A 16,795-nucleotide genomic window follows, 5' to 3' on the forward strand; every position below is an offset into this window, starting at 1 on the left:
AGCCACCCAGAAGTTAAGTATTTTGTCCAATATTAGACCTTGCATAAAATCATTAAGATTGGATTTTTTGCTTGCCTGCTTCCAGGCTCATGTCTATTTCTTTTCTTGTATCTCTCTTATTCCTTTGTGTTCCTGTAATCTTCAAAATTTTTTGTACCAATGTATATTTTTACCTTTGCTCTCTGGTATTAAGAAAACAGGAATGTAGGTGCATAAAAAATTCTTCAATATCATTAACCATCAGAGAAATGCAAATCAAATCCACAAGTTAATATCATCTCTCTTCTGGAGGAATGGATATTATCAAAAGGACAATAGAAAATGAATGCTGGTCTGGATGTGGAGAAAAAGGAAATCTTGTGCACAGTTGGTAAGAATTTTAAGTTAGTTAATCATTATGGAAAACAGTATGGAGGTTTTTCAAAATGTTAAAATAGAACTATGTACATATGATCAAGTAATCTTACTCCTGGATAAATATTCAAAGATAATGAAATTAGTATAGTGAAGAGATAGTTGTAGTCCCATGTTTATTGTACTAATCACAATAGCCAAGAAATGGAAACCATTTAAAGTGTTTATAAACTGGTGAATGATAAAGCACTGTGACACACACACACACACACACACACACACACACACACACACGGTGCAATACTTTTCATTCATAAAAACAACCAAATCCTGTCATATGATCCCATGGATGGAGCAAGAAGTCCCTATGTTTAGTGAACTGCTATAGCACCAAAAACAAGTAACACATGATATCTCTCATATGTGGATGGCAATAAGAAATATTGTTAATATTTGTGTAATGGTCTTTGAATTAAATGTATTGTTGATAAACAAAGTATAGATATTATTTCAAATTCATAATTTTCATTTATCTAGGAAACTAAAAAAACTCATTTTCCTAAAGGAAAGAATTGTTTAACATTATCAGTCATGGTATCTGTTTTCAGATTCATTCTAAATAAAAATTTATGCTTTAACTGAAGTCATTATTAATTATGTATATATGAAAATGTTATAATTTTCTAAAATATGTTTGCATTTTGCTTTATTGGCCATTTAGACTCCTTTAACTGGTTATAAAAAGCAAGCCAAGATTGATATTGTCATTCTACAAAATCTTCTTTATGTCACAAGAACAGAATGAGAGTCAAAGATTCATCGATTAACTGATTTTACTAGTCCCCAATGGGACAGAATGATCATTTATATATCTAGACATGTGGTTCTTTGAGATTTTTCATGCTGTTTCAATACATTCACAATCAAGATGATAATTATTTTAACTTTCTATGACCTGTGAGGGCTTTGTGACTAGGTCACACTTAAAGAATAATAACTTTCTTTGAAAACACTGAGAATAAATGTTATTATGAAAGAAAAGTTTCAAGTAGTAATTTAGAAAAGTGACACTAAGTTACTAATTTAACTTCCCATGGGACCTAGAGTGCCTCAGCTGAATTTCCCGTCAAACATTTTAGTTTGACATTGGTGTAAACTTAGGTAAATGTCTAAATACTTTTTTAAAGTTCATGTTTAACTCTATATGTAAAATGAAGACAATAATGTTTATCTTGGAGGTGTTGTGAAAATAAACGTGGTAATACTTTTCACTTTCTCAATTATGAAGTAAAATGAAGAAGAATTAAAGGATAGCTTCTTCATTGACTCATTTAAACTAAATACATTCTCACCGACCCTCTATTTAATACAATACAGTATAATATACAGACTATATGAATTATATTTTTATTTTTTTCACACTCTCCTAATTATGTTACATCCAAACTATGTAAGATCTACTTCACAGACATTTAGATTAAATTTAGTTAATATTCTTTTTCTGCTTTAAACTTAATGTTTATCACTTCAAAAATGCAAAAGTTTAGTTGTTAATATTCTTTTTCTGCTTTAAACTTAACTTTTATTGCTTCAAAAATGCTGATGTGACTGAGCTTCCCACTCTGTAGAAGTGTAGAAGCAAACCGATTCTTGGGGAAAATGAAAATTAGAAATACTGGATTCATGAAAAGAAACCTAAACTTTGTGATCTTTCTTTTGGCAACATGTCTGTTAACAGCACCCTCACAACAATTAATTAATAAGCAAGAAATATTAAAATGTGCATTGCAGTTAAAAAGGAAAAAGATTGCAAAAAACTCTGGTATAAAAGAATGAGGTTATTGGCATGATCTTGATGGATTCAAAAAGAGAACGGAAGTGATTTGGAAAACCATGGGTAATAGTATTAGTGCTCTTTTGGTATAATGATTTGAAGTCTACAGTATAATGGTTTAAACTTTACAGAAACCATTTAAAACTAAAAAAAGTGTTTCTTCTATAGCTTTACTGAAGTTGAAGCAAAGAAACACAGAGTACAGTATAACACACGCACATCTGTAAAACAAATTTGAAGCAATCTTAATTATCTCAGAGTTCTGCTGTTTCATATATATATATTAAAATGAAAATTAAAAACATGAAATTTACACCCTGGAGCTATAATTAACTATATTTTTTGCAAAATATAATTCTTTTCAATGAGAAAGTACTTTTTTGCATGTCCTCATTTAAGTCAGTGAATTAAAAATACTATGCCATCAATTCAAATCATTCTAGTAAGTATCAGAAGACATAAAGGACTGGATGGCCGTAGACATATTTTAACAGAGATATCATTTCCATTAGGAGTAAACACATCTTTTCACATGTTTATTCCTGTCTTGAAATACATTCATAGCAATTTAAAAGAGCAAAGTTACTTAACTTCCGTATATAACTGAATGTAGCTACTAATAGTCATGCACATAATTATCTGGAAAACCTGAGGTCTGTCTTAGTAAACTTTATTGTGGGAAAAAACAACTGAAGATGTTAAAATTCACAAAACATGCTAATTAAGTAAAGTCTTGAATTCAGTTTATAAATAAGATTTGACAATGTCTCTACCAAAAATTATTTCTGAAATCCAGACACAATTGTATCCATTATCATTTTGCCACTACCTGGGGTCTCTAAAGTGTTGGGATTGTATGTATGTGCTATCACACCAGGCTGGAATTTTAAATATTGATTATACAGCCATCTATGAAAACAATTTGAAACAAACAGTGATCTATGGAAAGTATCTATATAGTAATGCATTAAACAGTTCAATAATTTGTGCCATAAATTTTGTGAGTGTTCTATAGATCACTTAACATTCTAGCTCAAGAATTATTTTCTGTTTTCAACTCATATTGCAAATGACTGCATTTTGCTTGGATACGTGAATGGTGATGATAGAAATGTGCATGTACACATAGATTGCCTTTTTTCATTCAACTGTCAGGAGAGCAAGGAATGATGTGCATAGTTGATTTTAAGAAAAGATGAAATAAACAAGCATCGTATTATGCAGATAGTTGTGACTGTAGTTATTGGTGTTATAGGAAAAGACAACTAAATGAACACTCTAGGATTAAGTGGTGGCAGAAAATCCTCAATTCCATACATAGTAAGATGTGGTAATTCATGGAACAGTATTCCAAGAGTTCACTGGCTACAGAGTATCTTGCGCAGAAATTTGGGCAATTTTCTTTTAATGGAATTCACACAAAAATATATGAAGGGGGGAAAGTTAATCAATAACTTGTGGGTAGACAGTTGACTGTAAAATAGATGGATTTTCTTAGTATAAACATGCTTATTTGAAATTTTCTGAAGTTTATAAGCTCTGCTTATTCTGAAGAGGTCTGATAGGCTAATATACTGTGTTGCATTGTATCTACATTTTGCCTGGTCTCCTACACACTGTGGAAATTACTGTAGTGAAGTGTGATGTGGGCAGGCTGACATTGGCTCTTCTCTTCCGTGTCCTGTGTGCTTCTCTAGGCTGCTGGACACAGCAGGACAGAACTTTAAAGCAGTCCTTTATGTGCCATTGCTTGATGGGATGCCTAGAAGACAGCTGAATTTCATTGAGGGCATGCTTTAACAGATTGCTGAAGAAATGAACATGCCCTGTCAAGAAAGGGGTGGGTATAGATGTAGCGATGTAGATATGGCACACAAACAATGATTTATGTAAATGCTGATCCAGTATTCTCAATTCTTTAGATATAATTATGAAGGTATTGATTTATACTGAAGGATTTCTATTTCCTCAAATAACATTAAATATATTTCACAGTAGCTGTTAAGTCTTGTGTTCAGCTGTTGAACTTTTTACCAAATAATTTGGGAGAACGGATGATGATCGTATCTCAGCAAACAAAATTGATTAGAGATTAATTTTTAAAAATTAAATCATGCAAGAAGAAAAATAACGGACACAATTTATCCTTTGACAAAGCATGGGATCATTAGCTCACCTCTACAAACTCAATTTGAAGTTTTCATGCATCCATAGTGTACTAAGCATCAAATACTAAATGTTGAATTACCAAAATACTTTCTGTAACTTTGGCTGAAAAAGGGAGGCTAACTGGATGATACGTTTGAAATATTTCAGGACAACTCATTTTAGGCTATTTTCCTGTTGGACATTAGAAAAAGATCTGAAACAGTTAATAATAAACATACAGTGGCTTGTGAATTTAACTAGGCATAGGAATTATATTTTTGTCACTTTATTCCTTTCAACATTGGAACCCAGATGAATATGATATATTCATATCTTAAAACAGATGACTTCTGAGAGATGTCTGCTGTAAAATGTTCATCGTCAGCATAGTTAGAGAAAATATTTTTTGTTACTGCTATATCACAGCATTCTAATGGGAAACATGTGGCATTTCCATACCCTGTCTCTTAATTTCTAATTTGAATAGTAATAGAGCTCTTATAACATAAAAAGTGATATTGAGAAAAATAACCCGAACATCTTAAGATACCAAAGTTGAAGAGATGATTTAAAAACAATGTTAAATGGAAGACAGCTCTGTTGTTGCCTTCAGGCAAGGTTGTGATGAAGATTTAATGTTTTGTAAGTACTAGCATTTTATTTCCATGAAACAAGGCTGTGCCATTTATTGTTTATTTTTTCTCTTTTCACTGTCACCGGTCATCAGTTACACAGCCTTCCCAGCCTTCAGAAGATGTAGAGAGTTTTCGGTTCTGTAGGAAAGCATGGAGAGGAACTGGAGGCAGCCATTGTTCCTGTCTTTGAAACTTTCAGGCAACATGTCCATCGATATGAACAATAGTTACAGGGCAGAGCTCACATCACCATCTCTATTTAATACAATTAAATGTTCACTTAGTATAGGACCCTGAAAGATAACCTTGACATCTTTGTATTGACTAAAGAATTGAAGATAAGATTTTTTCAATGGGGTAAAGTTATTTTGCACAGTTTTGTTTGGAATCCTTCTTAATGACCCATCCAATAAAGATTAAGGGCTTCTGCAGTTTTCTGAAGCCGCTTCTTTGAATAAGAATTCTTACTATTGAAGCTCTGATAAGGGTACACTAAGTAATTTTGTTAGACACACAACGATGTAGGAGAATTTAATTCAAGCATTTATTCTTGTGTCAGATTTTAGCCACTAAGTATTTCCAACTGAATTATAGGGATAAGACATTCGTGTGGAGCAGCAGAGAAGACAGGTATATTTTCATGTCTATTTCTCTCACAGTGGTTGATCCAACCAGGGTAATCTTGGTTGGCTTGCCTGAAAAAAATCTTAATTATAGTCTGTGAATGATTTATCACAGAGCCCAATAAAAGATTTCATAGGTGGATGCTTATCAGCATAATTTTGATAGTTTCCTTCCTGCCAATTCTTGTCTATTGTGTAGAAGCGATTTAAAAAGCAGTGAGTTTCAAGTGTAAGGCAATTCTTCTAGTCCCCACAGCATCAGTCTTTCTATAGCGATCATCCTTATGACAGAATCAAGTAGTATAGTTACATAATGCCAGATAAGATATTTTATGTATTCTTGCCTCAAAATATTTGTTTCCCAAGAATTGAAGCTAATATTGGCTTTCTAGGAATACCACCTTTTCAGGAAGACACTGAAATTCTCTCTGTATATTAAAAAATATTCTGCTGATTATCATGGGATGTATCCTATTGTTTTCTTAGCATACACGTTTATTTTTATATCAAGTCTTTCTGTCATCTTTTATGATGTACTAAATTCAAGAATTCTTTGTTTCATTGCAGGTAATATTGAACATTGTTCAATAAAAAATGATCAGTAAAATATATACTCAAATCATATGGTACATTTGAGGTTTTTAATATATCTTTAAAATGTAGTTTTCCATGTAGATGTATACAATCCCTGCATTAACTTTTATTTAAAACCTGCTTCATAATCTACTTTATCCACAATTGTTTTTCATGAATTTGTTTTATTTAGAAATTTTATGTTTGGAGGTCACTGTTTTATGATTTTCCACAATGAAATACATATTTTTTACTCACCCTATGTGTTGGATGCATATGATCAAACAACAGCAATATTTGAGCATATGATATTTACTCTTAATTATGTGTACAATATCATACTTTGAAAAGGTGAAGAATCATTTCCTCTCTTTCTAGCAATTTTCTTACATGTTAAATGATGAAATGGGCTACATGTTTTTGTAAGTTGCTTTAAAAGACCAATATGTTCGTATTTGGGGTATTGTTCACTAAGAGAAATAAACGGATAGCATAAGAACATTCGCACATGCATGAATTTATTGCATACATTAAGAGCAGTTACTTGGTCTAAGACTACAGCCATCAGAGCTGTATTTGTTTTGTCCTGGTTGCAATAGTCTATAATCAGCCATTTTCATTTCCTTATAATTTTAGCAGTAGTCAATAGTTGCCAGAATGTTGGAAAGAGAATCAGGAAATTTCTCTCCTTGCTCTTAAAATTTTCCAACAGCACCCCCTAGTCAAAAATTCTAAAGGAAACCACTGTCCACAAAAACTTGCAAAAAATATTTCCGGATCTTTAGATTTAGCATTCTCAAATATTATGTGCAAGGCTTAAAGATAATTATTAAATAAGTAGTACAAGGACATAAACACTATTCATGTTAGAAGAATTATTTATTAAGCCAAGGAAGTGAAATAAGAACAAAAACTTTCAACACTAAAAATACAGATGTTTTATGATCACTTTAGAGTAAAATCACATATAGTCACAGAAGAACTTGCATTGACCAAGGTACAGTTACCCTGAGAAGCCAGTTTCTGAGATATATTTATAGCTTTTAGTTCCCTATATGTATAATTTGGCATCTATTACTCTGTGCTCTTATTTGCAACTATCTTTATAATGAAAGTAAATACTGTATGTTTTATACATTTTACTTTAATTATGCAGTATTTTCTGTGATAAACATGTATCAGTTTCAAAGTTACAAAAAAAATCATAAACTGAGTTCAATCAATCACTTCTGAGGTATTATGCTAAATATGTCACAGTGGAGTTATTTTTGCTTCATTTTATAAAACCTAAGCGAGTTACTCTAACTTAATCATAGCTTGGTTGTTCTCCTTGTGAAAAGCCAGTATCACTTTACTGTACACACAAGAATGACATTATAAAGAGTATCCCAAAAGAGAGAAATTACCATGAGAAATTTGTGTTACCACTGGGAAAATACTTAGTTTTAAAAGGCGAGATATATAAAAAAGGGAAGAAAACGTCAAAAGCAAGTTTAGGAGAAACTGACAACCTAAGTAGAACTAACAACTTAAGAAACTTATTTGTAAAATTTGTAAAGTAAAAAAAGGTTGATTTATTATTTGCAAAATGAAAAGGAATCAGAAGATTAAAAGTAACAGTTTAATTATGAATACAGAAACTGGATAAATCTCTTTGCCCTCTACAGATGCTTTATTACATGTTTTATTACATTTCCAATATTCTTTATATTGAGTGTGTTTTACATTCAGCGTTAGAAAATACACTTCTCTTATAAAGGACTATACATTCATTATTTTTCAATGGAACCAAGTAGCTCTTAGGCATAAAAACACACAAAATACACTCTTTGATATAGTTTATACAAGCATTGAGATGCTCAGGAAGGAAATAGTTCAGGGTAAGCGATGTCAGAGTAAGTTTCACAGAAGTATGCGATAGGAAGAATTCAGACAGTTTTAATTATGACAATAATTAAAAATGACACAATATTACATATAATGCAGTCTATACTGATGACAAAGCAGCCTGTGAGTATTGCAGTATAAGAGCTTTAGCTATCACCCGTCCTTAGAAGGCAGATACTGTTTATTGCTTCCATTAATGAAGACACTCAGGCAAAGTCAGATGAAATAACTTGCCCAGGGCTTACACCTAGTACAGTGGAGGGAAGACTGGAACTGGTATATATGAAACGTGACAGTCCTTCATGACTTCTACTCTGCCTTGCAACTAGATGTGTGGGTGTTCAAGAGATTGACAGATTTTGCACAATACAGCGTATAAAACATGAGCTATGTTGTCTTAACTAAGTCACACTACTAAAAAATAATTTTTTCAGTTATTAATAAAGTAAAAAAAATTGCACTGAGTAGAAACTAATTAATTTTCATCAACTAAGTTTTTGTCAATGATGAATTTAGCTCCTGTCTAATAAGATCTATTTTCTGTGACATATTGCCCTTTCTCATATACTCTGTTGAAGAGGAAACCAGTTTTGCTATATTCCACTGTGCCCAACATCTGTGATCTTCCACTCAATTACTCTTCTACCACCATCTCAGATTACGTTGGGGGGTGGGGTGGGGGTTCAATACAATTGTACTTTAATTGTAGAAACACACAGAGTCATGTTTCTCTGTTAGAAGTACATATACACATGCACACATATGTCAGACATATACCAAATCAAGATAAGTCTAAAAACTGCAATTTTATAATTTTTACTTTATATTTATGGCATAATTAAAATGTCCTTTTCATCAAAAGGAAAAACTTTTAGTTAAAATTCTGAAATTTAGATTATTGATTTGTAATGGTAAAACTTTCCCCATTCTGCATAAAGCCTAATTAAGTAAGCTTAATGTTCTTAATGCTATTACACATTATTAATACCATTGTTATTAAACATTTATTAGGTTTCTTCTTTGTTCTGAGTTTGAAGAATTCACACAGGTACAAATCAGATTCTTGGTGGGTGTGGTGGTGCATACCTGTAGTCCTAGCACTCAGGAGGCTGAGGCAAGAGGATTAAGGCCATAAGTTCAAGGCCAGCCTGGGCTACATAGTGAGCCTGGGCCAGCCTGAACTGCACAGTAACTCTCCGTCTCAAACAAAACAAAATCAGATTCTACATCTGCAAGAGACAAAATCACAACAAAACTTGGTCAAAACCATTTTGGGTGAAATTCACAGGTTGTTCACTGCCAAAACCAACTTTAAGGGATATCCCAAATCCTTGTCTTATGCAATGTTGTTGAAATTCAGGCTTCTAAGATGTCCATAGTTCTCATGTGCTAAACCTATCAACAGGCAGTTAATGTTGATTACCCTATATAACCTTCACAAAGTTCTGAAAATGTAATCAGTTTTATTCCTGCTTTACAAGTGAGGGTTCAAAAAGTTGTTACAGAGTGAATTCATTAAACTAAACTAAACCAAACCCAGCCAAACTAAAGATTCTACAGACCTGATGTAAATGGAAATTACAACTGCAACAAAAATCTGCAAAAATTAACCAAAAACCTATTATTAGTTTGGGAGGAAGTTAAGTCCAGATTTCTGAATGAATTAAAGTGCAAATTATGGCTAAGTTAATAAGTTCATTAACACATGACAAGCAACACTTTGGAATAGAAGACAGAATGATGCTTGTTAACGGGAGAAATGATCAGTGGCCAAAAAGAGTAATCACGTTTGCTTCCACAGGAACCTATTGAGACAAAATAGCTCATACTTAGATATTACAGCCCAGATGTGCTATTGGTGGCTGGATTTTGTTTTTCACACAAACATTGCATTTAGATTTTGGCTTGATGGCTATTTCTGAATGGTCCTGATCTCTTTCAATGCTGCTTACTTTCTCTTTTGGAAGATTAATCTCCTATTCATCATCTCTGCTTTCCTCACCACAGTCCTAGAGTATGTTGTAGATTACAAAACTCCATTTGAATTCCTAACTGCTATCATTTAAAGTTGTCCTCTTCTCCAGTCCAAAACTTACTGCAAGTCTCTGTGGCCAGTTTATGTGATGCTAAGTTCGAGAGTTCCAAAATTCTAACCCAGATTTACCTTAGCCCCTTTTCTGACTTTCTTTCTCCTATTCTGAAGCTATTGCACTTGTTATGTGACACTGTTAACACATTACAATGATGCTTTTACTTTACATGCAACATCTTAACAGAGAGGTACCCATTGTGTGTGAATTATGCAAAGTATAATAAAAGATTATAATTCACTGGTATATTTCTTGGCTCACATATTCTAAAACCAAGTAAATAAACATTATTTTTCCAAGATATCTTGCAAAACTTTCTTATACATAATTGATGTTTAACATAGTTAAGTGACTGTGCAGTGAATTATAACTTTAGAAATCAATGACAAGTTAAATTTAAAAATAAATCATACAATGGCAAAAACATTTTTGTTTTGTGTTTACCATAAATGATACTACTTCAGGAAATAATAATACTTCAGGAAAAATTCATAGTTTTAGGAGGAATTTTAAACTTTCGAGAAGTATATTTTTCAGTGAGATAAATAGGATTAATTTTTCTCTCGAATATAACTTCAAAGTAAAAATTCCTCCTTTCTGGATGTAGTGAACCAAAATTGCTTCCTGAAAAACATACATTACTTATGGTATCTGTCAGTAAATATGATAAGTAGAAAATATGAGGGGAAAATGGTAGAAGCCTCTAAAAGGAAAAGCAGATAACTGCAGGGGGTAGAGATTTGTCTTGAGAAGATTAAACAGTGATTAGAAGACAGGTAAGTGGCCAGAATACTTACAAGGGAAAGACAGAAGCTATGCCAATCCGTAAGTGTAAAAAAAGAAAGTTGTAGAATTCATTGGATAACTCACCAATTGCACAAATATTGGTCAAAGGTCTTATCAAATGTAGAAGTAATACAGAGATGGAATTATTTGTAGAAAGTCGAAAGGGTTTGCAGAATAATTAATATTTATAAGCTGAACATTTGCAAGAGCAAAATCTGTAGCAAAAAGTCTCTAGCATACTTATTAGTGGGTCTCATCAATGTCATGGGTCCAATTTAAAGTAATAATGTGTTAAGTACATGATTAAAGACATGGAAATTTGTTTTTTTTTTTTTTGTTTTATTACTAGTAGAATTTTACTGATGAAGTATTTGCCTTATATATGGCCTCAGGTTAGACAAGGCTGAACTGTACAAACTATTTAGACAAACAAAAGCACAAAAGCAGACTTACAATAAACAACACCTGGAAAGAAATACCTTATTGGAGTACTTATTTGTTTCATGTATACAAATGGTTCAATTTAAATAACAGATTAGATAACTTATAAATTTATGTGAAGGATGAGAATAACAAATATTCAAAATATTGTATGAGCTTTTCCTTATCTGAAATAAAATCTAAATGATAATCTCCACAGATGTAAAAATACTGATGTTACTGTTAATAAGTATGTAGCTGTTAGAAAAAAATAGTAGTACAATTATAAATTTAAAAATACTTACTAGAAACTCTGCCAAGTAATTAGTTCTGCTTTTCCTTTGTATGGCACAAAACATATAAATATGATTGAGATGATGGTACAACTATGTCATTCACTAATAATTCTATTCTGTGATGTTCCTTATATTTTCCTTTGTATTCTGCTACCTCCTACCAGATCATTATTTTTGAAATAAACTCTTCTAAATAATTTTATGGTACATATTTGTAAGCACCATTGAGTATTTTTTAAAAAAACTTAAAACATTCATAATTTTCACTAAAACATTATGCAGCTTATTATCAAAATGTGTTAAATTTAAATGTATTTATTTGGAATTATTTCTGAAAGATGGTGTGAAATGTAAAAATAAAAAACCATAAAAATATGTAAAATATAATCTAGTTTAAAGAAAAATGCCAAAAATAGATGACATATATCTAATGTGATTCTCTTTTTGTGTTGTTCTCCAATATTGAGGGGACCAAAAAATCAAAACAAAACAAACCCAACCAGAGAAAACAAAATGCTCAGGCCACAAATTAAAAATAGGATAGCTGATCAGGCCTCAGAAGCTGTAAAAAAAAAAAAAAAAAAGGTCAAGAAAAATATACAAAGAACACAAGTGATCTTTACAGATTTTTTTTTCTTCTGAAATATAAGAAAGAAAAACATGATGACTAATAAATTCATCCTCTTGAGGGTTATAAGGGAAGAAGAAACTTAACATGCTAGTAGAATAGATACAAAATGCAATCTGAAAATGAAGTTCAAAAAGCAGAAGAAAATTCACCAAAAGAATCCCCCACTAGAGAATGGAATGTGTACATTCAATAAAAACATCAAAGTTCAAACATCAAGCAGAATAAAACAGCCTGAAGAAATGATAGTTTGCAGGCAAAACAAAAACAAACAAACAAACAACAACAACAGCAAAAAAAAAACACCTGAGAGCCAAAAGTTACAGTAAAACTAATTAGTAAACTTAAAATATCAGAGAACTGACCAAAGATAAAACTTAATGTCATGAAGGGAAGACTGTTTAGACTGTTTCAACTGAAGCATATTTCAAGAAAAAGACATGGGGGAAAGATCTTTTGAAAGGAGAAGGGGTCCAGGAGACCTAGGGTGAGGGACGGTGGAGAAGAAGCAGAAGTACAGAGTGTAAGATAAACCCCGCATTGGAACCTAATAACTCAAAAAATATAAACATTATATGCCATAAGCATGAGCTAAATTAATAATATCAACAATGAAAATGGGGTCAGACATCCATAGGAGGAGGGAGGAAGGTGGGAGAGAAAGAGCAGAGGGTTATAAAAAGAGACAAGTCATGTATACATGAACCCATTCTCCAAGACGATTATAAACTGCAGGTATTACACTCATGTGCTAATATAAAAGAAAGAAAAGAAGAAAAGGAATGCAAATTATGTAACACATAACTGATATATGAAGCATAACAGGAATGACCTGTCTTAAATATTTCAGAAGTGAAAACCAAATAAATGCAAAAGAGAATCTGAAATAAACTTCTTCAATAGAACCTACTAGTTAAAGCAGAAACTGTTTAGAGTATAATAAATGGAGAGTGATTAACACTAACACATATGCTATTTAATGTCACCAGACTTCAAGGGAAGAAAATTAACTCTAGGAAGACAATAATTTTTCTATTAAGAGCAAAAACTTTAAGCTGGTGTCAGACTCCTCCACAATTACATTGAAAATGCAAAGACAGTGATGAAAAACGAATTCTTAGAACACAGAATATAAAGCTGGAATAAATACCAAAATAAATTTCATACATGTATTAAACCAACAAAAAGACACTCAAATATGAAATCACATTATTCTTGAATGCTTACTTAAATACAAAAATAAGCAAAATTTCTCACCCATAGAATTCAATGAGCAAAAGTACAAGCAATATAAAATGCTTAGGAATTATAAAATTCCAATACAAGGACCAGTGCTTACAAAGTTGTCTAAGTCAGTGCAGATTGATACAACAAAAATAACATAGACTAATCGTTACACAGAAAGTGTTTATTTCTCATGATTAGAAAGCCACAGAGTCCCAGAAAAGGCACAAAAGATAAAAAGATTCAGTGTCTAATAAGGGCTTTTTATTGGCAAGGCGTGTCTATAAGAATGTAAGAATATATTAAATTATATATAATTATTTATATACATACTACTTGATTAGATGCAAATAATATTTGATTGCATGGCATTGATTCAGTTGGCTTGGAGAATAAGTCCACAGTGGCCATCGGGAAGCCAGAGATGTGGGGGATATAGTTGCAGCTTACTATAAGAAGCTAGAACCCCACAACAAAAGGACTAAGAATACAGTCACTGTCTAGGGCTGAAGGCCTTGAAGTTTCCTGGGGAGCTGTTGGTGACAGTCTGTGTTGAAAGGCTGAGGATGGTGATTCACGTTCACAGGTAATGGCCGCAGCAAAAAGATGCATCCACTGAAATGGAATCAAGCTTTCAAGTGCAGGCCGGCCTCCCCATCCTGCCCTTTCTCCTCCCTCTAGCCACAGGCCTATGAGATGGTGTCACCCCATAATCAGGATGGGTCTCCTCCTGCAAGTGCATGGCTTATATGTTAATCATTGCTGGAAACACCCCACAGACACACCAAAATTGTGCTTTAGTAATATGTCAGATGTCTCTCAATCTAGTTTAATTGGCAATCAGGGTTAACGGTCACAGTCCTGTTTCCTGATTCATAGATACCAAAAGCTGTATCTTTACCAGGTTCTCACTTGTAGAAAGAGTAATTGAGATCTTTGAGGTCCCTTTCTTTTTTAAAATAAGGTCACTAATCTCATTCTGAAGCACTCCATTTTCTTGATCTAATCAGCCCTCCAAGGCCCTAACTTCCAACAATATCATATTAGGGTTTAGATTTCAAACATCAATGCTGGGAATGGTGGTACATGTAATCTCAGCCCTCTGGAAGCTGAGCCAGGAAGATCGCTATAAGTTCGAGGCCAGCCTGGGTTACAAAAGTAAGTTCAAGGTCAGTCTGAACTATGTACGGAGACCCTGTATCAAACACACACACATACAAAATCTTGTCTCAGAATTTTACACATTCATTTTGGAGAACACAAACATTCAGTATACAATGATATGAAATTACTTAAAAATAAAAAAAGCTAGACACCTAAGATTTCAAATTATGATTAGGAAAAGAAGAATGAATTGCTCCCAAATCCACCCTTATGTTACTTAGTTAGTATAGGTGTGGTCATTGCATAGTTACAGTATTATTTTCTTAATAGGAATTTTATATGAACATACCTCCCCCTGGCCTCACCTGCGCTTCGGTCTGGCCCCAGTGAGTTTTCCAAAACTTTTGTGCAACCTATAATTAATACAAAGATGGGTTGAGAGTGATTTTTAAGTTGTCTTTAAAGGTGTGGTGTAGTCTTAAATCAAGTGATATGAATTTTAATGTATTGATTTTTTAACTAGTTGTTATTGGCAATTTTGTGGCTTGATTTATTGGCAGTATTATGGCCAGAAGTTTTCTTTTTGAATTGCAGACTTGCATTGTAAAAATGAAATAAGAATTTAATGTTCTCTGGAAATTTATAGCTAAAAACACATTAAACGCAGGCACGGTGTTGATTTACCAAAAGAAGAAAAAGGATGTTATTTTTAAGATTTTGACAGTCAAAAGCAGAAAATATCAAGAGGAAGATTAATATTAATTATATAAAATTGAAAATTAAGAATCAAATTAAGGTTAAATATGAAGCAACAAATAGAATTAATTTTAGACAGCACTATATAGGGATATGGTGATTATTTTATGCTTTGTAGTATTTATTTTCTTGTGAAGTGAACTTTGTAAATTTGGAAGCAACCTGAATAGAAATCACTTCTTTAGAAGCTTCAGAGATGGAATATAGATGAAGAGCAGAGAAGCAATTACTAAAAGTGGAAGTTTGGGAATTTTCAGACACGAATATACAAACTGTAAGGATTAGATGCCTGATGAATGTTGTTCTAGTCACTGGGATGCAGTGAGAAAAACAAGATATAACAGCAGCTGTAATGATAAATAAGTCTCTTTATAATGCATTCGTTCACTGTGAGGTGATATATTTAGAATGGGCCTATTTTGACATGAATGTTTTGGATAATATTTCTTTCTTCTTTTTGGTATGAAATGAAATAAATAAAAGCTGTGGTTTCTTTGTCCATTCATCTATCTATTCATGGAAATTTGGGTTATTTATGAATCTTGGCTATTGTGAAGAATCTTAAAATGAATGTAGGAGTCTAGATATCTCAAAAAAAGTGCTGATATCATTTACTTGGTGTGTATCTCTGGGACATTTATTGGATCAAATGGCACAATGTTTAATTTTTTGAGGAACTTCTATAGTGCCATCCCTAATGTGTTTACCAATTTATACTCCTAGAAATAATATACAAGGGTTCACTTTTCTCAGCCTACCTTACACAATTTGATATCGCTTGTCATTTTGATAGCAGCCATCCTAATATTAATGAGGAGTTATTGATATCGTATCATGAGAACTTATTTAGGTGTTTTCTTATAACACACTAAATTTTAATCCTGTATTATAATGGTTTCAGTGTAAAATGTACCCAAAATTCTCACACGGTGGAAAGTTACTGGCTTATGGAACATTATACTTACCTTTGAATCCAGTGAATGAATTCTGCAGCTGAATGTGTTGCGATGAGATGCAGCCTGGTTTTAGGTGGGAGTGTGACCTTAGAAAAATGTATTCTTATCACTGGATCCTCTATGTTTTCTTTCTGCTTTCTGGCTTAATTGGGATGAGTGGTTATGTTTTACTGAGGCCCTTTTATGATGCTTTTTCTCTCTTAGAAACCCCTGAAATTGGACTGAAACCATGAGCCAAAAAAGCATTGCATCCTTTAATTTGTGGGTGTAGGGTATTGTGTCTTAGGGATGGGAGGGTGCCTAAGACACCATGTGTGATGATGACTGTGATACATGCAAAATATGATTCATTTTACTCTTTAAACTTGTTTGTATGAACATCCTGGAATATTCAATGTGTAGTGTTAGGGCTTTGTGTGTTCCTGGCACTCACCTGATTCTTCAGGTGTTCACTATGTCAGCTCAGTCACAACACTTTGAA

The sequence above is a fragment of the Cavia porcellus genome, unplaced genomic scaffold (genome assembly GCF_034190915.1).
Source record: "Cavia porcellus strain 051 isolate PalLab524CR breed Dunkin Hartley unplaced genomic scaffold, mCavPor4.1 scaffold_1, whole genome shotgun sequence".
Lineage (NCBI taxonomy): Eukaryota > Metazoa > Chordata > Mammalia > Rodentia > Caviidae > Cavia > Cavia porcellus.